The 25,010-nt window shown below is 45.9% G+C and overlaps 1 protein-coding gene across 1 annotated transcript in view; it reads right to left on the bottom strand.

Annotated features, from left to right (window-relative positions):
* Window positions 1-24,475, bottom strand: part of LOC105565027 (epithelial discoidin domain-containing receptor 1-like) — a 168,342-nt gene extending 143,867 nt beyond the window's left edge. Inside the window, exon 1 of the mRNA XM_012017844.1 lies at window positions 24,378-24,475. The gene's annotated coding sequence lies outside the window, so the exon portion shown is untranslated. The remainder of the gene's footprint in view (window positions 1-24,377) is intronic.
* Window positions 24,476-25,010: the final 535 nt, after the last annotated feature.

Raw genomic sequence — 25,010 nt, 5'->3', positions numbered from 1 at the left:
GGCCGATATATTATGTTCCATTAGCGAAATCTCATCGTGCCTCGCATTGATTATCATTAACGACGGCGAAATCGATAGCGCGTTCTCGTCGGGCTTCATGGAAACAGTCGATAAGCTATCCGGGGCACGGCATAATTCGCAATAAGAGAGAGGCCCGGGGAGGAGAAAAGGAAGGAGGAGGAGGAAGAGGAGGGGGAGGAGAGAGAGCGAAATATAACGAATCGCGAATCGCTCGACCATTCATGAGAGCTCATTCTTTTTCACGGGCGGTGCACATGTGTGTAAGCGCGCATGTAAATTCCCCGGCTTCCTCGCGAAGGCCTCCCCTTCGCGGAAACGAGAAAACGTGGTTGTACAGAAATTGCTTTGCCGTGTTTCGCCCGCGTATACGATCCTCCTCCCCTCGCCGTCGTACCCGCCCTGTGCTTTTTCCTCTCCATTATCTTACTTCGGTGACTTACACCATTCTCCGGGCCGCGTATCTCGATGGGATTCATGGCGGAAATGTAATAAGATCGTGCTTGCGCTCGACGATATTTCCCTACCGAAGACGAACTCGTACGTTAGATCAGTCGCAATCCATTCCGTGCAACGTACACCGCATTCCTCGATAACACCGGCGCGATCATGAATATATTTCCAGCTTGCGGCAAGTGTGCATCGCGCTTCCCGTGTTCGTCTAATTACGTCGCACGCTTCCTTCGTGCTCAGACTTTCAACGTTGATGCAATCCGTCGATGCAACTTTCAGCGTCACGGAACAAATGGTTTCGCGCGCGCCTAAATACTCAAAAGTATACCCGTAAATGCCTTGTGTGTATTATATCTCAGCATTTGTATATCAAGAGAATTCTTTCCAAATTTATCCTGAAAATCCATGTAATTGTGGGACAACGTGGCATTTTGAACAACTTTGAGAATTTGCTGAAATTTTACTAGTTAAATGTGTAGTAAAATCTCAAAAAACTCTCCTAAAATTCTTCGACATTCCGTCTTGTCCCACGATCACTTAATATTTGAGATAAATTTGAAAAGAAAATTCTCCTCGTGTAGTTTATATTTACACCAAATGTAACAATTCTACACGCAGAGAATTTTTTCTTCCTAAAAATCGTGTAATCGCGAGACAACGCGGCATTTTGAAGAATTTTATGAGAGTTGTTTGAAATTTTACCGTACATGTTACTAGTAATTACACTTAGCATTCATTTCACTAGTAGAATGTATGGTAAAATTTCCAGAAACTCTCGTAAAGATCTTGAAAATGCCACGTTGTCCCACGACTACATGATTTTCAGGATAAACTCTAAGAGAAAATTCTCTCCGTGTAATATCATTTCGATATTTTCACGGCAACTTTCATATCGCATAGAACAAGTAGTTTGACAGCGGTCTAAAGGCCTCGACGTAAATCGCCAATGGTCCAGTTTTAAATTCTCAGCGGCGCTTGCTCCTTTCGGCAGGCATTCATTCGCACAAATGTTTCGAACAGTGACGATAATCTCGCGGTTTGATAACTCTTTTGATCCTTCTCGAGTGGGTACTACTAGGCGCAGTCCCTTTTCGAGAACGCTCCCTCCCCCGCCAGTCCGACCCGCATTTGCCTTTCTCCCGGTCGAGCCTTCTGCTCTTTGCCGCTTTCAAGGAATATTAATTACGGCCGCCTCACAAAAGACACCGACCGGAAGTTTTCGCCGGCTATCAAATGCAGAACAGGTTAATTAAATTCTCGCTGCCCGTGCGCGCGGCCCGCAAAAGGGCCCCGCGACGCACGGCACAATGCTGGGGTCAGAATGCCATGGGGCACTGTTAATTAGGCATCGCAATGAATAGCATTGCGATATACATCCGGAAACACTTCTAGTCAGCGTCACGGTATCTGTCGTTCGTCGAGCAGTTCCAGAGAGCCCGTGCAATTTTGACGCTCCTGTACATTCAATAAAATTATACGTTCCTAAACATTATCTAGGCTGAAAGACTAGTGTAAAGTCGTAATACAAGTGAGAGTCAAAACATAGTTAAATACGTAATCACACACGGAGAAAATTTTCTCTTCAAGTTTATCCTGAAAATCATGTAATCGAGATTTTCATGAGTTGTTTAGAAATTTTACCATGCATTTTACTAGCAATTTACTTAGTATACATTTAAAAGTAAAATGTATGGTAAACTTTATGAGAGTATTTAAAAATTTTACCCTACAATTTACTATTAAAATGTATACTAAGTACAATTGCTAGTAAAACGTACGGTAAAATTTCAAAATACTCTCATAAAGTTCTTAAAAATCTCACGATTACATGATTTTCAGAACAAGTTTTAAGAGAAAGTTCTCTCCGGTAGGTAAGGCCGAAAGCAGAAATTTTTCGTTTAAAGGACCAGCTATATTTTTTTTATAAACGCAAGCAGCGAAAAACAGTAAATGAAGCTTGCAAACGTAAACCTGCCGGAACACACAAGTGTTATAAAAAGTCCGTAACAAAACTAAAACCCCATTACTTCAACACGTGCAACGCGAGCCCGCGTGTACGCCCACAACATTTTATATAATTGGTATTTTATCTGATAATGGAGAATGCGTGTGCATTGTTCGCCTTTTATGTGCCACGCTCGCAAATATTTTTGACAATGCAAAAATTGAACCGGCCAATCCGAGCCCGGTCCAGGGACGCGACTACAAACAGGAGCGCGCGCGTTGGTTACGCGGGCGGCATACAACCATGTCGGATGGCTGTTTTTGCCGGCGGCTACGCGCGGGCGTATACTGCACGCAGCCGCCGGCTTCTGAGCTAATTAGGCGATATCATCGATGCGCGGCCAATGAGGATTGATTTTCATGTATGCGCGGGCAGATCCGTACGAGCTTAATTGGGTAGAGAATGCCACCGCATGCAGTTTATATTGATCGGAATGTTCACATCAACGATGTAATCATATTTGTCCAGGCATGCTTTGGGAGCCTGCCCGTCCCGTCGTGTTTGCTTAATAATTATGGATCGATTTTGGGACCGGATAATATTGACCCTCGATGCTGCCGTGTAACGCTCCGTCGTGGCGCATGACGCAGTGCCACGGTGCACGCGCGCGCGCGCGGTCGCGTGTAAACCGGAAATCACACGTCGACACGGACGTGCCAGCCGCACGCGAGGAGTCCGCCGGCACGTTTTTTCGCTCGGTGGCCAGGTCCGCTCTCTTTTTTTTTTATTTCGTTTTCGAATTAAGCAATTTCGCGACGATTTCGTAATGAACGTGGCGTTCCTCATTTTTTCCCCTAGCCGCCGAGGGTACCCGCTGTAAATAAACCGACGGAGAAAGAGGGAGAGTGTCGACGCGATAACGTCTCTATCGGTGTGCGCTCAACTGCGAGAATCGTAAAGCGAAGTTTCGTGATTGAGAGATATTCCCGTCGTTGAATGCTGGGAACAGCTACTAAAAATGCGGCGGGTCGTCGGGTTCGGTCGCGAGGACGCGGTGGCTTTTAATTAACGACACGGCGGAGGGACGGCCGCGGGAGGGGGGGGGGGGAAGGGAGGGAGAACCCGACACAGAGCGAGAATCCCAGCGTCGGTGATCACCGCGGAGATATGTAACGCTGTGTACGCCGCGATGGTGGCCTATAAACCCCCGCGGGGATTACACGTGCATACGTGCGTAAACCCGAAGCTGAATGGCCGATGGACACCGCGCCCGGCCCGTAGCTATTCCGTCCGCTGGAAATGCGCGAATGAACGGACAAGCCCATTTATGTGTACGCGGACTTCCGAAAGCATCGCGTGACACTGGCGAGCTCGTGCTCATTCGTCAAATTCCAACTGAAAAATAGCGGGACGCAATTCCATTCCGAGGTCTGATTAGCCGTGCGGTATTAGCAGAAATTTGGGCGGGGGAGGAGGGGAGAGAAGAGCGCGGTAAAACAAAATCTGCGACCGCGAGAGCGGCGAGTGTGAAAATATTTTCCCCTCTTATTAAATACATAATAGGTGAACGTTGTGGGAACGTGTAGCTGAAATTTTTAAGGGACTCATCAAGCTATCGGATTATGTTAAACTGCAGTATACGTCAACGTGCAATTGCGTTTTGTGATGCCAATAATAATGGAGTTAGAATTGCTGATATTAAGCAATGAGTGCGTTTAGGTGTATTATCGCAAATGCCGCGAGTGCATATTGATTGATATATTTATATCTGCATAGAGACATAGCCAGCCAATAGTATCATATCTGTATTTAGCGTTTATTTCGCCTGCCGTTGAAACAAATGCGACTGCGAGACGTTGAGGCCCGGTCTCACCAACGTCGCTTAACTTTCCAAAGCCTTGTGTCCACGATCCAAGAACTACGTCCAAGTTCTAGTTCCGAGAAATGTGTAGCCAATCAACTTGCAGCTTTTCCGTAAAAGTTGATCGGCTACACATTTCTCGGAACTAGAACTTGGACACAGTTCTTGGATCGTGGACATAAGGCACTCAAAAAAAAATACCTTGCTAACGCAGGTAGATTTCTAGGTGTCGAAACAAAAATTTATCGCTAATTTTTGTATCCGTTAGAAAATTGTTTGTAGCCCACAAACTTTATAGCAACATTCTAGCAATACCGTCTGGGAAGTTTAGATTTCACGACTAACGCCCGGTTTCACCAAACGTCGCTTAACTTTAATCTTAGTTCAATTCATGTTTGTCCCTTTCTAAAGGGACAAACATAACAGTTGGAAAGAGACAAAGAACGAATTAAGCTAAGCTTAGAGTTAAACAACGTTGGTGAAACCGGGCCTAAATATTAGTCATTTACATTGGATAAAAATGAATTTCAATAGCTAGAACAATCTTTGTAAGGAATATAACTTACTATGTACCACAAACGTTATAATGGATGGGCGCTGAAAGATTTTCTTCCTAACATTCGCTAACAATTGAAGCAGCAATTCCGTTATTTAAATCGATTAAGTACAAAACATACACAATGTCGCAGTATTGGTTATTCATTTATGTATCTCATAACGAATTCGATTGCTTGCACTAGCGCGCACTATGTACTAACTTTGTCTTAAATACATGTTCAAAAAATATTTAGCCAAAAAAACAATCCGTATGGATGCTATACAGGCCATTTTATTGGCTAAGAAATATTTCAAGAGATATTTAAGACTATCCTTAAATATAGCGTGCACTCAGTGCGCACTAGTACAAGCAACCGAAGTCAATCAGTTATTTTTTCTGACTCGCCGAGAGTAAGCGTACAAGCTGAAGTAGGAGTAAGAAATAAAATTGATTTATTTCCTTACTCCATGCATTGTAGGCGACGCATAACGAACAGTATTCGCAGCGTCGCGTTAGCACATTATCGAAAAGTGGTTACTTGGAATTTTCCGACTCATTATCTCGGTAATTAAGACCGGAAGCTAGCGGTGCGGTCGCCGAAATTTACCGCGTGTAATTCCAGAAGCGGCGTTATCCTATCATCGCGCGAGGGGTAGCGCTACTAAAATCACTTCCATAAACGCGCGCGCGCGTGCACGTTTGTGTATGCCGTCTGGTGTTAAATGCCGAAAAGTGTTCCGTGCGCATGGCAGGGTAGGTGTTACACGTATTCCAAGAGGTACCGGTGCATGTCGGGCTAATTGATTCCCAACGACGACAACGACGACGGCGGGGACGAGGACGCGCGCGTGTCACGGGCGCATATCGGCGCGGCTCGTGTGCATATGCATATGGCGAGGCACGTTTATGTATATGAAGGGCGATTTTGCCGATCTACGACGCTTGGTAAGATATCTTCGGATTCGGTTGGCCGTTTGTAAAATTCAAATGCGACGCGCGGGGTAAAATTCCAATGTCGCGCGAATTTTTACTTTATTTATGCTGAAAACCCGGGGCGTACATCGAATTTTAATTAACGCGCGATATCGCGTATTCGAGGTATCGCGATACATCGGCATACGCGCGCGGTAAATGCGGGAGGGTTAAGAGCCGGAGGAATTAAATTTAAATCGCGGTTTAATTGCACAATTAGCACACAACGCGACGTATTGTATCGAAACGCGCCGATATATATTGTACATATCTCTGCGCGTTACGAATTAGAATTAAAAGCATACGTTTTTTCCATTAAAATTAAACGCATAACGTTTTATCCATTGTTACCGCAGCAATTAATTTTTTTTAACATCTTTTCGCATGAGGTAGTTTTGTGACAACGGAAATGTAACGTGTGTTTGATCATTCATTTATTTAACAATTTTTTTGTGCGATTATAACGAAGCAATTATCAGTTTCAATCGTTTCTATTTTTCTCTATTTAATCTGAATTCTGCTCAATGATTTCATTGATAAACCCTTTATTATGTAAAATGCAAATTGTACAATTTAATATAAATACCTCTACGTTCTCTCCTTCTCTTTCCACGTGAATCTATCTTTTCGTCGTATTCAACGAGGATTAATATCGCGCGTCACACCTATCTCTAATTATTTCAATGATAATTATTATTATTGATCATGTCGTTATCTCGTTATAATTATTGTTACAACGATCGCGATTAATTTTTTGCTTTTACTCTCATCGAACAAAGCTTCCTTTAATTCATATTTCCAAAGTAGCATATAGATTAGAATTTATATATTAAATACTTTATTGCGAAATATATTCGGCTTTAAAGAATTTTTTCTTATAACCTTCCCCGATTACTCGGGCCTATCAAAAGAAGCGAAAGCGCATGCACCTTCGACGTGCAACCTGTATTTTATTAGAATAGTTTGGCCTCAAGTTTTTTAATAGAACCCGAGATACGGGCTGGGCCTTTCTTATCTATTATTACGTACCGGGAGACCAAGTTTTTTAGAGTGGCGCGTAACTTGTAAGAAAAATGGTTGGCGCGAGCGACACTACAAATTTTGTCCGTAAAGATCAGTGTTTATCACTTGATAATATTGTAGATTCATATTTTCAACTCTAGCCCGTGTAATACACGATACTTAAATCTTCGAGAATTTCAATATTTTTTTAGTTTTATTTAAAACAATAATTGTCACTCGCACTATTTCATTCAAGGCCTGTACGCCCAGAAAAAAGATTTATTTAGGTTAACCGAATGAGATATACGTTGAAATCATGTTTTTTTTAAATCTACTAAATTTTTACTTACTTCTACAATCAAGTAAAATTGCGGTTAAGGCAAAGAAATCATTTCTTTGAAATTAAATAAAAGTCTAGTAAGGTCAAATTCAAAGAAAGTTTGTTCGATTTCAAAGAAACTTTTTTCTAGGTGTAAACTGTACATTCTTCTGGTTAGAGTTTCGGTAATTAAATTTCTGAAATCGTCATTATATTTGTTTCTATACTAATCAGATGCTACCGGCTTTATTACAGGATATTCATATAAGACGTGTACAGTGTTTGATAGGTAAATTATTTTTATAACATTGGTTATTGGACGCGATAGGGATATTTGCTTCGTCGAGGCGTGCGGAATCCGATACGTCCACCCACCCCCGCCAGTCACGGCGAAATTTGCACGTTGCCCGCTTTGGCAGTTTACGTCGACAGTTTGAATCGTTTCCGCGAGCGGCTATCTTTCATTCACGGTGGGCGATATTTGGCCTTTTCATTAAGCGACGAATGCCGCTTGATTAATGGAGTTTGGTTACCGCGCTTGTCGTTGGTTTCCATCGCCGCGAGCCGACAAACGCGTCAGTCACTGCGCGCTCGGAGTTTGTGGAAACGAGGTAGAAACGAAGGTTTTAGCGGAAATCCCCGACGTGGATTGGTGACGGAGCCGGCGAAACGGGTTTTCACGTGACGGCGAGAGCGGTTTTGCAAGGCGCACTAGCAGAACTTGGAGAGGAGAGTATGAAAGTAACAGTCATCCATTTGGGCCCGCCAGTCGATTATTGGGTGCTTTAATAAGACACCATTTTCTTCGCAGATTTCATATTCGTGATAAAGAAAAATAGAGAGTGTGACATGAAAAATATTGAAACTGCATACAACACGCAACATAATGATAATTTTCAAATGAAACCTCAGATATAAATACACGGCGAAAATTTTCTCTTCAAATTTACCCCAGGGTAAATTACGCTATTTCATATCAGGCGCCTATCTCATAATAGGGGACTTTGCTCTAATTATTTATATTAATATTCCTCTAATTACTTAATATACCTTTTACTACTAAAATGTATGGTAAAAGTTGAGAACGTTCTTCGAAATGCCACGATTACACGATTTTCGGATTTAAATTTTAGGAGAAAATTCTCTCCGGGTACGTCCACATGTAAGTGGAATTTGCCAGAAATGACGTGCAATTTTGGTAGCTTATAATTTCGACCATCGGTTATTAAAAAATCCTTCAGAATCGCTTTCCGACGAGACGCGTCAGTACCGAGGGAAGAAAGATTGGCCTGTCCCGTATTTCACGTAAATGAAATGCGGCATACTGGACCGTGAAAAAGCGACGTACGATAGTGCGCGGCTCGTTGTATAAAATCGCTTTTACTTAGATCACTGCACGTCAAAGGCGATTCAATGATCGAAAAAATAGAAAACCGTCGAGCGCTCGAAAAAGTTTGAAATTATGCGCAAATCTTATATACCTAGATGCGCTTGTTTCATTTTCATGGAGGGATGCGCGCGTACGTGTACGTTGTACAATACATACAATATAAAAGCACGTATACGCAATTACCGGTACGCGGACAACTCTGGCTAATGAAAAATGTTTGTGTGAAAGGGATGTAAGTGTATTATATGAAAAACGAAATGCGATCCTCGGCCGGCGTATAAAACACCCCCTCGCACACAGCAACGAGCGCGCGCGCATGCGAGGCACCGCGCCACCGCACGGGAATGAAGCGGCGCGCGCGGAATAACCGTCATCGCGACTCTCGTTTCCGCATAGTTTTCGCGTAAAAAGTTGACGTGAATCCGCGCGGCACGGTGGATAAATACGCCGGTGCACGAGCGATTTGCAAAACGAGAACGTCAACGTTGGGGCGATCAACGTCGCGCAGGCCGGCTCGATTCGCGCAAAGGGGACAGCGCGCGAGGTACACGTTTTGAAATCCGTTTTGTAGCAAAGCGAGAATACGCGCGCGCGCGTATCTTCGCCGACATTATAAAATACTTTTGCGCCGGTGCGCATCAAAAACGGAATTCGCGTTTGTTTCTCCCGTAAAAAAGAGCACATCGGTACGCGCGCGTATATTTCCTTCAAAGGGGCAAAGAACGTCTCTCTCCCTCTGTGCAGACGGACTGCACGGGTGTGCGTGCGCGCACACAGATATTACGCACGGGCGTGTTATAAAACACCTTTGCGCGGTGTGCGTGCATCGGCGGCCGTGTATGATCCACGCGCGAGCAACCGAGAGAGACCCCGGGGTCCCTCCGGCTCCTTTTCACGAGTGCATATAATGCGATCTCATTTTATTCCGCATCTCTTCCTCCTCCCTCCCCTCCCCCTCTCTCCGCGAACCCCGCCGTTATCGTTTGCGTGCGTATAATGTCGGCGGACGGCGCTACGCAACGGGAGGAGAAAAAGCTCCCAGCCTTTTCCGACGTTTCCTCGTTTCGCAGATATTCCGTCCGTGTACCTTGCCTGGCGCGTGTGTACATACCTTGCCCCGGCTTCGATTCTCGTTAACCTCGCGATGCCGTGAGTTTTCTATCGCCGAGCCAGTCGTGGGTGGGCGTTTCGCTTACACGCGTAATTAAACGAGAGAATACTTTGAAACAAGAGTTATTTAAACGCCGTGGACTGTATATCATGACATTTTGAACCGTCCGGCGGTAAATTCGAGTAAACATTAAATCCCCGAGAGAGTGCCGGGATTAATATCATTTTCCCTCTTACGTACCTCGTCCGCGCACTTCGTGAGTAGAACTGTTCTAATCAAGGAGGACATTTGCAAAAGAAATCCATTCGCACATTTTTCCAACTTTCTACTTTGCAACGCAAAGTCGAGAATTGTAATAAAAATAGCCACGTTGAAAAGGAAGACCGAGCCTGTCCTTTTAAAATGTTTATCTTTCCATCTAGCTTCTGTGTCTCCTCTGTGTGCGCTAAAATACATATGCGAAATCACTTTTCGACGTGACATCGACTGCTAACCGAAGAGCACGACAACTGGGAGAGATACGAATATAACTCACTCGGGCTTACAGCGGTATCCATCGTTTTCAAAACTATTACATGATCGGCGGAGAGCGACGATATGCTCGCGGTATAACTACGTTGTCGTTGACGTGGTCCGGCCGGGGGTGGCGATCGTCGCGGTCGCCGGCAACGATAATCGAGAGGTTAACGATCGCGTGTGCGGCATGGACGGAGGTAGCGTAGAAAACAACGTGACGCGCCGCTATTGATTGCTACGTCGCTCCGCAGCTACGGCGGCGGAGTAACGTCGTGCGTGAACGAGCGAGGGGGTTAGGTGGCCGAGGGGTGAGAAAGGGAGGAAACGGATAGTCGACGAGCGAGTCAGGGGTGGAGAGAGAGAACAAGACACGAGAAGACGGCGGGAGAGAATGCGCGAGAGCGTATGCCGTTGCAGGCTTCGACCCTCTCGACGTAACAAATTGTTTATTGCCACATGCTCGACTCTCACACCGCACGGAATGGGGTTTGCCGCTCGGCCTCGCGCGCGATCCCGCCGGCTCCTGCCGACACCCTGCGCCGACTTTCGTCCGTCGGTGTCATCGTTTTCCCTTCCTTCCGACCGTGTCCCGTGCCGCGTGCACGTACACGCGGACAAGTACGCGCCACCACCCTCGGGGACAGCGGGAACGGACCGTTGTTTTTTATTACCAGCGGGATCACGCGTGGATTCGGCGCCGCGCATCCAATAATGCGGACGCACAATGCACGCGCGATGCGTAAGTACGGGGGGGGGCTCCTTTTCTCCCTTTGTCCACCGGCATTACGTAGGATGGAACGGCCGGAGAATACGCGAAATATTCTTCTCCCCTCTTTCTCCCTCTCTGCTTCTCCCTCCTTTTCTTTTACTATCCGCGCTTTGTGGACATTGGATAGAGAGGATATAGAGCGCAGGATCTTCTTTCGAGAGACAGGCTCCATTATGAGAATCATAAGACCGCGATCTAGACGTTTCTTGAGGATCGCGATTTCAAAAGGATCCCGACTTTAGTCCTTAGGCCTTAGACTTTAGCCTTTAGGCCGAATCAGACTAGCAATTGCCGACGCGGTTTAGATTGGGATTGGCGATTGCCTTTTAGCCAATGAGAGCAAAGCAGCTAGCGAATCGACTCTCATTGGCTAGAAAACAATCGCCAATCGCCAATCCGCGTCGGCAATTACTGGTCTGCTTCGGCCTTAAGGGCGTCACAATCGTCGTCAGCTGACGACGGCGTTCGGTATTACGGGCTTCAATTGGCGGAGATTCGCCGCTTTCGACGTGCTCGCGATTCATCCGGATAACGCGCGTGCATTCTTCTGGGCCGCGAAACTGGTACTGCGCGTAATATCCCGGATATCTCCGAATCCAAAGCCGAGTGTCGGCAGAAGTAAGGTGCGAGGCGCTCGAGAGCGGCGGGAATGGGGTTTCCGAGCTCGATCTCTAATCACTAATCACTTTGACGGCGGCCGCTCGCGGGTAATCGCGCACTCCGATGACTTTAATGGCCCGTGATTGTTGCTCGGCAAAAATTCAACCGCTAACTAACCGGATATAGAAACATCGGCGTGCTGAAAGGTCAAGTTGCGGAACCCGCGGCGAAGCCCCGAGGATCCTCAATAGAGGAAGTTCGAACGAACGAACGAACGAACGGGAGCGGTTCTTGCAGAAGCCCAGGTTATTTCAAAGAGAAAGAACGGAGTACAAAGAGTACCGGCGAGAGTACCGCGGGGGCTGGAGAGAACAAAGGGAAGGGCCGCGCGGGACGGGACGGGGCGAGAGGAAGAAACAGGAATTGAAACAACCGAGGGAGCCGAGAGAAGAGACCGGGTGCAGTTCGCCGGACAGTCGTTATCTTATTACCGATATCGCATCGCCACTCGCACCTCCTGCCCCGCCGCTTTTCCTTCCCCCGTCCTGAGCAAATGTTTGCGCCGCGCTGCCGTGGACAGATAGTGGCGCGAGGCAGCGGCAGACTGGTCCTGCAGGGAACCGCTTCCTGTTTGCCCTCGGGTATACGACGGGTGCACACGCGTACATACACACACATATATATATGCAGTACACACATGCATACGTAACACGAGCGCCGCGCTGATCGCGCGCGATTTCACGCGGATCTCGAAAGAAGCTATCCGGCAGCCGGTTACCCTCCGTTCGGAAGTTTGCATCCGTTCGCGTGTACCGAGCACTTCCTACAGCAAAGCAGGTTACAAGGGGGATGCGCCTTCGTAATACGCCAGGTGAATAGGTATCGTACATCCGGCGCGCCGACTTCCTCGTCTTGTCTAAACGAGCTAATGGCTCTGATAAACGTGTACGTTTCACCACATTCATTACACCCAAGTACTCTACATTATTACATAACGTTTAATTGTTCGTTTTTTCACGCAGAAATTCAGTTATCTTTCGGATGGGGAAGATCCTTGAGATGTTGCATATTTAAATATACACGGAGAGAACTTTCTCTTAAAATATCCTGAAAATCATGTAAATCATGGGACAACGTGGCATTTTGAAGAACTGTGTGAGTTGTTGAAATTTTAAGATATTATACATTCTACTAGTAAAATGTATATTAATTGCAAGTATAATTATTAGTGTGTAAAATGTACGATAAAATTTTAAAAACTCATAAAATTTTTCGAAATGCCGCGTTGTCCCACGAGTATATTATTTTCAGGATATGTTTTAAGAGAAAATTTTCTCTGTGCAGTTTATATTAGCACCAAACGTAACAATTCTACACGCAGAAAATTTTCTCTTAAAGTTTACGCTGAAAATCATGCAGGATAAATTTTAAGAAAAAATTCTCTCCGTGTAGAAAAGTTCATGTACAGGGTATATATATGTTAGGTTGATTCGCGTAAGAAAGCTACATGATGTTAAACAAGTTTAACAATTCACCTTTCACAATTAATATTTTGCGAAAGATTGCGTTACTTTAACAATTATTAACTCTTTCGTTAATTTCTTAATCTCTCTTGTATCTGCGCGAGCTATAGAATCGAAAAATATCGTAACATGAGATATGTTATTGTAATATGCAAGGGAGAAAGTGCGCCAAGGACTTTTCCCCGCTACAATAAGCTATTAAATTTCGCTGAGTTATCACGCTTCGGAAGTTTGCGCTCGCAGACTTCCGATGCAACCTCGGGATAGGATGGATATGCTTTCATAATCTATCGCTGATATATGTAAGGCGCGTTTAGAGTAAACTTCCTGATTAACTTTATGTGTGAACTGTTTGCCAATAATGAAGATGAATATTCATATTTTTCATCGACGCGTTGTTCTGTGGCCAAGATTCCGCGGAAGAATCTTTCTGCGATGCATTATGCCAACTTTGTGGAAGATAGGTACCCGTTGAAATTCAATATTATCCGCAACACGGAAATGCGATTTGTAACTCATTTTTCAGTTTTCCCTAAAGACTTTTCGATTCGAAATATAAATGTGAAAATTTCCAGTCACTCAGTTGTTCGAAAGTTTGTATAACGAGATATTTGGACGCGGTCTAAATTGGAAAGAGCAAAATGGAGGAGGATATCGATTTTGATTATTTTCTAGGGAAGATTGCGAAATTAAATCAAGTTATTGCGTTACGGAAAATTGCAGCTATTTTCGCGATGACGCCGTAGAAGCATTTTGTACATTCATAATACGCATTCATAATACGCTATCGTTTCAGCTATAAATATATTATGCGCGCTTTAAACGAACTTTCTGATTATGTTTACGACCGGGCTGTCGCTTGGTAATGAAGATAAATATACGCACGCTTTATCGTCGCATGATTTGTCGACGGCTATGTGGGAAAATGCGTTCTGCGGGAAATTATCGTAGGTAATTACGTCAACAAAAGGGCCCGTATGTGCGAACGCGGGGCGTCACACTATTTTTATCAGAGGGGGCCCACAAGTTACATGAAATTATTGCACATCTGAGAAAATTGTTTCTTTCAATGTCAAAAGGTAAAGACGCATCAAGGATATAAACTGAGGGGGAAACCGCTGAGGGCATTGTGGTGTACAGATTTGCGGCATTACTGGGCATTACTAAGCATTACTAGACATTTTTTGGGTATTAGTTTGGGTATTAAGCCTTGCTGGGGCATTATAAAGATATAACAACATAAAATAAGATAAAATAAAATAAAATAAGATAATAAGATAATAAATTAGTACGGCTCATATGTGTTAAACACAAATTTCAAGAAATAAAGGACTCAGAGCCGTGACAGGGTGGCAGTGTCTAAATATTTTATTCTAAGTTTATTGCGAAAAGATATCACCTCGGCCATAATAAGGTAAAATAATGCCCACTGGGCATTAGCGGGCATTGGTGTACAAAATTTTGGTCAGCGGTTTTCCCCTCGATATAAACCGTCTTTTCCGGAACGAAAAAGTTGACGAACTTTAGAAACATAGAAAAAGGTGGGGGAGAGGGGGAGAGAGAGAGAGAGAGAGAGAGAAAGAAACTGCTCGTGGAAATTAATTATCCGCCGCGTGTTATTTTGTCTCGGCGACGTTACCTTATAGCGGCCTAGTATTTCTTAATGATACGTAACTCGTACTTTCACGTGAGATTAATTGAGACAAATATCAGCGGAACGCCGCGCGACTGCTCCTTGCACCGGTAAACATGGTTAGCAAAGTCCTGTCCGCGTGTCGCGGAGGATGTCGCCGTCCTGGACGGGGGCTATGCTTGTAAGCGGGAGTTCGCACCCACTCGCGGCCGTCGAACGCTTTCTACGATGACGCAATCCTCGTGAACGCGTGCACTTTCGTAATACAGTAACCGCGCGCTCGTATACAGGGTGTCTCGCGATGGCCGAATTCCGCCGTGAAATTTATATAGAGCGAGGCAAACCGAGTCGAAAAGTTCCATGTCATCTTGCAAAATTTACAACAGTTTTCGAATAAATAAAAATAGCCTCGCGGCGGTGAAGGAGCGGCTTCGGATGATGACAACTTTTTTCCGGCGCGTCGCTTCACCTCTCGCTATCGGACACCCACCGTTGTTACAAGACTGAACAAATAAGACGCTTAAGGGGATCCTAAAGCCGTCTGTTTTATCGACATTTTTTGTTAGAAGTAATCTTTTAATTGGCTTTATAGAAATGCAACACTCTTTTACGGAATTAAAGTGCGCAGCAAAATCTAGACTATGCTGGTCGACTTTATATCAAAAACGAAAAAAAAATTTAAGTTTACTAATTTTGGTACACTTGACATCAATATTTGCTTGATACAAGAATTCTACAATAAATATATACAAAATAACACCAGTATACTCTGGGGACAACATAACGCAAGTCCAGAAATCCAAGTCTAGAAGAAGAGAAAAAGAGCAGTATGGCGTGTAGAAATAGTTGCAGGCTTTTTCGAGAGAAGTCGTTGCCGAACATCTGTCAGATTGTCAGTAAAGCCATGGTGTTGACGATGCTAGAATTCGATCCAAAATCTCGGTCTGGGCAATGTATAGCTAATAAAATTGCTGCTTTTTCGTAAAAGTTGCAAATTGATTGGCTATAAATTTCTCGGACCGAGTAGAACTTGGAATTAAAAATGTCGACAATTAATTGACGTTTTTAATTCCGTCTCCTATCGACACTGATCGAGTCCGCCAGCGGCTTTAGGATTCTCCTGCTCCTCGTGCGCTCATTCGCCCAGACGGTTTTACTTACTACTCGAAAACTATTGTAAATTTTGCAAAATAACATGGGACTTTTCGATCTGGTTTGCTTTGCTCAAAATTTTACGGCTGATTCGGTCATCGCGGGACACGCTGTATATTTTCGCGGCTAATACGCACCGAGGAAAACGTTCTTATTATGCGCGGGCTAGAGAAGGCGAACACGTGCGGTACCGGTTCGCAATTTATGGAGAGGGATTAGGTCCGATAAGTGTCAGTCTAGCCGTACCAGCGGCTCGTCGTCGGGAAAACTGTATTTGAGAAGGATACGCGATCTGCAGATAATTGCATTGAACGGAAATGCGCGTGCGGCGAAAGGAAATTTAATGGAACAGCGTCTAACACGGCGCCCCTTTCTTTCAGGCTTCATTCACGGCGACTTTTCTTCCCCATCAGAACTCGGCGGCGCGTAGCTCCGAAGAGCGACGACGGCGAGGCCACTGGTTTTAAAGGTGACGCCGCGCCATTATCTGGCTCGGTTGCTCTTATATTGGTGGAACGAATCGCTTTACTGGCCATCCCGCGAGCCGTGCGAGCTGCGTCGCGCTCCTTCGAACCTTGAAACGACAGAGACGACGAGACGGCCCCGGGAGAGACGAGATCAGCGGCGACAAACCGTGACGAACGAATGCGCGAGCGCTTGTCAGATTATCCGGAAGGTAGCTTGCGGATACGGGCGGCCTCGCGGGAGATTAACCAGAGTAACGGCTTTCGCCTAATCACTAACGTGGGCTGCTAATCTTGCGCGACGAATAGGCCCGCGCGGATTTGGATTAACCGGTCTTACCGTCTCGTGCGGACGCGCGACTATCGCTCCGCTTTCATAAACTGTCTGGCAAAATTGGTACGGCGTATAAATCAGCGAAACGTGAATGGTATGCAGATTTTACAGAACGAAAGATAAAACTGTAGAAAATGTATTACTATCGTAAACGAGATATATAAACATCTCGCGTAATTGAAATAGTTCCTAAACGTGAGGGGAATTATCTCTCCGAGCGTTATACGCCCGACGTGATTCTCCACAGGAAATTAGATATCAGAATATTTTTAGATGTACGCGAAAGGGGGACGATTGCGATATACTTGTGTATTATTTATGCGATCGTATCTCGCCCATAGAAAACGTGAGCACGCGAAATGGAGCCTTAAGTGTCTCCGGGATAAATTACAAAGGCTCGCTTATGCGAGCAAAATAAAGATTCGCCCGATCCTAGACCGCTGCAAGTCGATACTTTAATCGCACGCCGTACCGATGATATCGAGCGGAAAATGAGAACGTAATCACGCGAGCGTGATCGCATGCGGAACGAGTCGATTATTCATTATACGAGCGCTATGAATCGTTTCGACGTGACGATGCGGCGCACGCAATGGCACTTGACGACCGGCCGTCGGTTGATTATACGATAAATATTTCCTAGGTGCGAGATTAGATTAAGTTTCGGTATGAACCGCCGTGACGCGGTCCATGATGCTGGGCATCAAGTGCTGCAGTGAATTGCGAGTGATTGCGATTACGTGCCGACGATGACCCGGTGCCGTCACGCTTGCCGGCCGACCTTGTAATTGCTGCCGCGCAGATACAATCGCTAATAATTGCCTCAATAGTTTTTACCCGTCAATCATGGCTCGGCTCTTCCCTAAGCAAACGACTGCTCCAGCGGTGAGAGTATATTGTTCTCGTGGAAATCTCAAGCCCTCAATAAGATTATTGTCACACGATTGTGTCGAAATTGGTTCTCACCGGTTATGTTATCTAATAGTAGAAATGTAATGCAAAAAAGGATAAGAATTACGAGACAGGTAATAGACGTAGAGACTATGATAATTCTTTCAACCAACATTTAATGAATACGGAAACGTTATATCCGAGGGGGAAACCGCTGTGGGCATTGTGGTGTACAGATTTGCGGCATTACAGGGCATTATACTAGGCATTTTTTGGGCATTAGCTTGGGCATTAGACCTTGCTGAGGTATTATAAAGGTAAGATAAAACAAGATAAATAAGATAATAAGATAAAGTAATGCCCACTGGGCATTAGTGGGCATTGGTGTACAAGATTGTGGACAGCGGTTTCCCCCTCGGTTATATCGAATCGCGCATGAAGCAATTGTCGAACGCGAAATAATGTCGACGTTATTGATTTTCCAAAGCTCTGAATTTTTCAATTCAATACCGTATTTCGTACGGCTTTTGTAAAGCGTAATTATATTAACGTGCACCACTGAGAAGACTACGTTAATCCGCGCGGGACAGCTTGAGAGGCGAAAGTATCGAGCGATCGGAAATTCGGCCGCCTTTTATCAGAAACTCAACTTATTCCGCTTGAATTCTTAATCAAAGATCGGTGCGCCTTGGTAACAGCCACCTCAATCCCGCGGTTTGCTGAACATCCACTCGACTGGGTCGGCCTCCCTTCGACCGAAAAGACTCGCCGCGGAATTTTCCGAATTTCCGTGCAGTCAGCGACTCTCTCGCGAGAGCCGGCGACGGTTAATAAAGTAATTCCGTACATATTATATCACCGTCCCGATATTTTACAAAATTACACAAAAAAAATCCCATCTCTTTTCAATACAGCGGCGTGGAGCGAGGTAGATATCGCGGGACGAAATGAAGGCTCCCCCGTTGAAAACGTCCGTCCTGATGTTTACATTTCATTTCGTAATTAAAAACGCAGCAATTAATTTTAATCAAGCGACGCGCAAGATGAAAAACGCGCGGCGCCGGCGCGTTGATTTTTAATCGCTCGCTACTTTTTGCACTTTCATCGCGGTTACGCCCGTATTTACCGTATCCAGCCGAAAATGAACCGTTGTCAAGGGAGTGCCATTTGTACCGGAAATGTATATAGTTCGAATATATTAGAGGCACGCGCGAACGTGCGCGCGGCTCGCCCGGGCCGCTGGGCGGTTAATTTCATTGTTCTGTTTATTTCCCGCGAATGAAATTAAAATAGCTTCTCGGACACGAGGGTCCTGACGCGACGGGACGAGCGGCAGTTTGCGAAACGAGGGAGGAGGGGGGGGGGAGGGCAAGGGCCGGCCCAGGAGGTAGAAGGACCTTATTGCGACTCCACCTTTTTAATTAAAGTTTGAAACTGAAGTAGAAAGCGCATGCGAGAGGTGCTCTCGAGGCGAAGCGCGGCGCATAAAATAGTCAAGTGTAGCTTTCCCAGCACTGAGCACTGTCATCTCGCTTGTTTAACATTCTGTCCATTATAAAATGAGTAGCCGACCGGGCGTCTCGCTGCCGAGACGTAATCTCCCGTGTCCAGTCGCCGCAGTCTCCGACGACGGTAGCGAGAGTATCGAGAGGCTATCTCGTCAACGAATCGCGTCTTGAACGAATCCCCGCGCGCATTCGTCGCCGAAGTAAATTAGAGCGGTAGCTTCCGACTGGCATTATCTTTTTGCTGTCGCTTCATTGAAAGCGGATCACGTAGACCGACATAAACACGCGCGCGGCCGGTGCAATCTGCACCGGTGTCTCGTATCTAATTCGCTTTCTTAAGCTTTATAGCGCTATTCTATTGTCTACGGGAGCTATTAATTTCGCTAATGGTTAATCGATAGACAGGCGAGTTGTGGGCACTATCCTACGGTCGCAGTTCACGTGTAATTGTACGGATTCGAACGATCTGCAGGAAGCAAGAAGTACAATAAAGCTACAATAAAGGTACTCGGCTGGGGGTGCTCTATAGCTGCATGGCAGGGACGGCAGTCGGTAGTTAGACACCTGTTCGCGGCGCAGCAACTACGTACGTACGTACAGACGTGCGCGCGTGTGTACGATCGTTGGGCGCGGGGGAAAATGAGAAAAAGGTAGCGCGCGGCGAGACGAGAGAGACAAGACGCGAGAGAGAGAAACAGAGAGAGAGAAAGAGAGAGCGATCGGGAAAAGGAATTATAACCGGCGGGAACGGAAGGTGCTATTTATTATCAGCCTCGTGGGGGCACAATGGCTCGCGACTGCTGATTGATGTTCTCGCCTTTAGTCACTGTCGGACGCGCGCTATATTTACAACAATCCGCCTAACCCCGTACATCATCGAAGAAAAGCGCCGCCGAGTCACGCGCGCGCGCCTTTTCTCTCTCACACACACATACACACACACTCTCTCTCTCTCTCTCTCGCCCGCGAGACTCAATTATTCCCCATCGCGCTGATTTGCGCTATAAACTTCGGTAATTAAAGTGATAGAATTATTCAACGGTGGCGGTGTAGCCGCGCCCGATATGAATCCGTATTCGGCAGCGAGCTCTACGCTGCTATTTACACAATCGCGAAATGTACGTCCGGCGCGGTGGTACAATTCGCGTTTGTTCACAAAGAGAGCCTATTTTGACGGAACGGGCTACGTGCGGGTAAACGCGCGCGATTGCCGAGTTAATTATTTACGCGGCGAATTTATCGGCGAAAACGTTATGACCGATTGATTGCGCGGCGTTAAAATTCGGAGGGGGCGAGGGGAGGAAACGCGGCAAATCGGATTGACGATAAGATGTAGAATAACGTCAGTGTTTTCTTGACCATACCTGGCATTATTAGCAATACAGAAAATTTGTCGCGACAAATATTACCTCAGCCAGGGTTTGAACCTGGTCCTTCCCTACACTCTTAGGCGGGCGTCTCACCATTTCGGCCACCGAGGCATATGACAATATTTGTCGCAATAACAGTATAAAAGATGTTCACAAAAGTCGAAATAGACGCGTAGACAACAGAGGGTGGGGAGGTCCAGATTCAAACCCTGGCTGAGGTAATATTTGTCGCAATAGATTTTCTGTATTATTAAAAAAGCCAAAGGTATGGTGAAGAAAACACTGACGTTGTTAATTATCGCTGGCGACATTGAAGAATTCTTATAAGATGTAGAATGTCGCGAATCGAGCCGCCAGTGAGTAATCAGCTGAACGAGTCGTCGTCCGACGCAGCCGAGCCCGTTCTACCTAGAATGTGACGTGTGCCACGCACAGGAGCTTACGTGACGAGAATTAGTTATCGCGTGGAAGCAACCAGTGGCGCGGATCCCCCATGCGGTTGTGTCGTAGACCTCCGGTAAACGTTCGCGAAACGCCCCCGAGAAGAGCCCGTGACTCGAGCAGCCGCGTTCGCGTAGCAGAATTTCCTTCTTTTTAGTCGGAGTTAAATCGATTATCGATTTCAAAGTATGGTTTACGAGGGCGGCGTGAAAAGTTTCTTAAGCGACAGCGCGATTTTTCATGTAATTTTGTATTCAGTTTCATCATTTATGAGATTGACGTAAAAATATTACGTCGGTCTGTTGAGCAGAGTAACATTTAATTATGATCTAATTCTTTTTCTTTTTTTTGAAAGGTGAAGTGGCTACGGAGATAAAGTTGGACGAAGTCGTTGGGCATTCCTCGCCTTCACTTTCGTATCTGCCCGTTATTTCGATTCTTGCCATAGAAATGTTAGACGCAACTTCGAGGCGCTGTCAAACACGAACCAACTTGACGGAGCAACTTGAAATTTTCACGTCAATTTTGCAAAGGCCGAGACTGTCCACTAAATTCTAAATTGAGAATCGCGCTAGTTATGCATCAAGGTGCAAATCGGCGCGCAGTTTACCGAGTTGAAAGGAAGTATACGAAATCCGCAGGAAAATAATAAATAACAAAGAACAATATATTCGCGTGGAAAAATTATTATATCGCCAAGATCCAGCCCCCGGGTGAAAGTGCGCGTCTTCTCTAATTAATTGTTAAACCCTTTGTGGATTTCTGCCGGGAAGGGCGCTGGAGCCGAGTCGGAATGCGTCGCGATGAATCAGTGGAGAGCGGCTGGCGCGCACAGAGGAAGCGCGTGACGCACCGTTTGCGCATAATGCACGGCGAAATTGCGGATAACGCAGCGGGACGCGCTTTCCGCGTCGTCACTATCGCGATCGTTTAACTCCCCGAGTCTCGATAACGTAAGCGCGCGCGCTTTATCTCGCGCCCTATCTCGCGAGGCCGCATTATTAATTGCGTGCCGGCGGAGTTGCTCAATTGCCGAGAAATTGTCGGCACAAAGCGATCTCGGGGAGCACCGGGGCGACCGCGTCGCCGACGAAAGAGAGACGCGTGACGCGATTACCGCGTCGGTGACAGCGCCGAGAGCCGGCCGCCTCTCTTTCGCTCTCTCTCTCTCGTCGTCGAATGGGCAACACGTTCTGCGCGATTGACCGAGCCCTGAGCGCGTAATAATAGAACGCAAACTGTGCACCGTGTTTGCCGTGGCCGGTGATCGTTCAGGATCACGCGAGCGCACGCCTCGATCTGTCACGGTGACAGACGAGTTCCTTGACGATTCCACGTCCTTCTTGTATCGTCCAGACACGAGCGAGAGAGCATTTCCCTTTTAAAATTATCGTCCATTCTCGCGGTCGTGACGTACGTACGTGTTTCTCTCCGAGCGCAACGATCGCCCATGCTGCTCCGAAAAGTCGAGGGACTTTCTCTTAACCCTCTTACGATCACTGAGCATGTAAGTTTCGCGAAAAAAACGACTCAATGATTTAGCATGCGTTCACCGGAGAAACGTTGTATCAGCGAAAACTAAAAAAACCCCCCCAAAAAAGTAACTCGGTCACGAAAGGATTAAGGAGATAGGGATCCAATTGAACATCTTTCTTTTTATACGGTGTGACTCGTCAAATAATTTATGTTGAGTCCCAAGTCTCTTTATCTTGTCGCTAATAAATGTATCATTAGTCCGAGAAAGAATAATATGGAGATATAAACGTACGCCGAAAGGACGACTAGGTGGTCTCCTTTTAGTTTTCTTGTCAATACCAAGACACATCTGTTCCATATTACTTTGTAAGGCAATTAGATCGAATAGCCAACCGTTTTATTCAGTACATACACTACAATCATGTTGTCGTATTGCAAATCGCAAGGATTTATATACGTGTACCTCTTTGCGGCAAGCTGGTGCACAAGTCTCCGTTTATTCGCGAAGCATATTTAATTAAATTTAATTGAACAAGCAATCAATTAGACAATTAGGCTTCCGCCTGACATAACAAAGTGCATTAAAATGAAAAGAAGAAACACCGTCATGTGCGGGTACTTGTTACAACTCCAAATGCAAAGGAATACTGTCGTTCATAAACAATTGGAGAAAGGAGCATTCGCGTTTAGTGTCTCACGCTTCTGCGACAAACTGTAAAATTCTCCATTTGTTCGCAAAGCACTTTTAATTAGATGCTTGTGCAAGCAATCAATTAGAAAATTAGGCTTCCAAGCTGAATACGTTCGACACTACAATGTATATTAAAAGAAACGCTTTCATATGCGGGGATTATTATAGCTTCAAGTGCAAGGGATCGTTCCTAAACAATTGAGGAAAGGAGCATTCGCGTTTAGCGCTTCTACGACAAACTGTAAAATTCTCCATTTGTTCGCAAAGCACATTTAATCAGATGCTTGTGCAAGCAGTCAATCAGAAAATTAGGGTTCCAAGTTAAATACATTCGACACAACGATGTGTATTTAAAAGAAACGCTCACATATGCGGGGATTAGTGAGGCTTCAGGTGCAAGGGATCGTTCCTAAACAATTGAGGAAAGGAGCATTCGCGTTTAGCGACTCATGATATGCTTCTGTGATAAACTATCGTAGAATTTTCCACTTGTTCGCAAAGCATATGCAATTAAATGCTTGCGTGAGTAATCACTTAGAAAGTTAGGCTTTCGCTCGACGCAACAATGTATGTTAATTGTAAAATTAAAATGAGACGAAGAACACTAATGTGCGGGGATTATTATTATTGCTCCAAGTCCAAAGGATCAGTTTCGTTCATAAACAATAGAGGAAAGGAGCACTCATGATATGCTCCCGCGACAAACTATTGTAAAATCTTCGTACGCGAAGCATATGCAATTAAATGCTTGTATAAATAATCAATTAGAAAGTTAGGCTTCCGCTCGACGCAGCAATACACGACAACTTAAAATGAGAAGAAGAAACGCTGTCATGCGCGGGGATTATTATAGCTTCAGGTGCAAAGGATCGTTCCTAAACAATTGACCAACTGAGCATTCACGTTTAACGATTCACGATACACTTCTGCGACAAACTACTGTAGAATCTTCGTACACGAAGCATATGCAATTAAATGCTTGTGTAAATAATCAATTAGAAAGTTAGGCTCCCGCTCGACGCAACAATGTATATTAAATGAAAATTAGAAGAAATGCTGTCATGCGCGGGGATTATTGTAGCTTCAAGTGCAAGGGACCGTTCCTAGACAATTGAGCAACGGAGCATTCACGTTCAACGACTCGCGATACGCTCCTGCGACAAACTACAAACCGTAAAACTGTTCGTTTCATCGCGAAGCATATCCGATTGAAATGCCTGTGCAAGTAATCAATTACAAGATTAGGCTTCCAGGTTGAATTCGCCCGGCGCAATGTATCGTACATATAAAATTAACACGAGAGGAAGAAGCACGCTCTCTCGTACGCAAGGTTTATCGTACTAGCTCCAAGTGCAATGGAGCAGGTGTCGTCGCTAACAATTGAGGGAAGCAGCACTCACGTTTGGTGACAGTCGCGTACGTCGCAAGCTCTCCGTATTATCGTGCCGCAGTGCCCACCGGTGATCTTCCCTCCTCCTGCCCACTCGCACTGCCACCCCGCGACTCCGCGGCCGTCCGATTATCGTGATCGTAACACACAGAGTCCCGTCATTTCACCGTGCAAACACCACACTCTTTCGCGTACGCGCGCGTCAACGAAGGGGGGGGGGGGGGAGCGAAGAGAATCGCGCGGGACGCCGCGTAACTCTCTCGCGCGCGGCGCGGCGCGTGTGCCTCTTTTCGCGCGTCGCGTCGCGGACGCTCGAGCCCCGGGTACGGGCGGACCGACGGAGAGCAGTGCGTACCCCTCGCGACCCCGTGACGGACTGAGGATCTCGCCGACGGTGCAGCGCCGCCGTGACCCGTGGCGACACCGCCAACTAAATCCGCGCCCGCACATACGCGCGCCGCGAGTATCGCGCTCCGCTCCGCGCGATCCGCTCTCACTCTCTCTCTCTCTCCCTCCCTTTCTCTCTCGCCAATTTTAACCCTTCGTGCACTCGGCGACTCGTTCTAGGTGCTCGTCCCGGACGCTTTTCATCCCCTCGAATTTTGGATTTGCGAACGGGGGGCTAAATACAGCGAATCCTCGG

Source organism: Vollenhovia emeryi, unplaced genomic scaffold (genome assembly GCF_000949405.1).
Source record: "Vollenhovia emeryi isolate VEMERY1.0 unplaced genomic scaffold, V.emery_V1.0 DF939156.1, whole genome shotgun sequence".
Lineage (NCBI taxonomy): Eukaryota > Metazoa > Arthropoda > Insecta > Hymenoptera > Formicidae > Vollenhovia > Vollenhovia emeryi.
The sequence above is the reverse complement of the archived record's forward strand: the minus strand, read 5'-3'. Positions and strand labels throughout refer to the sequence as shown.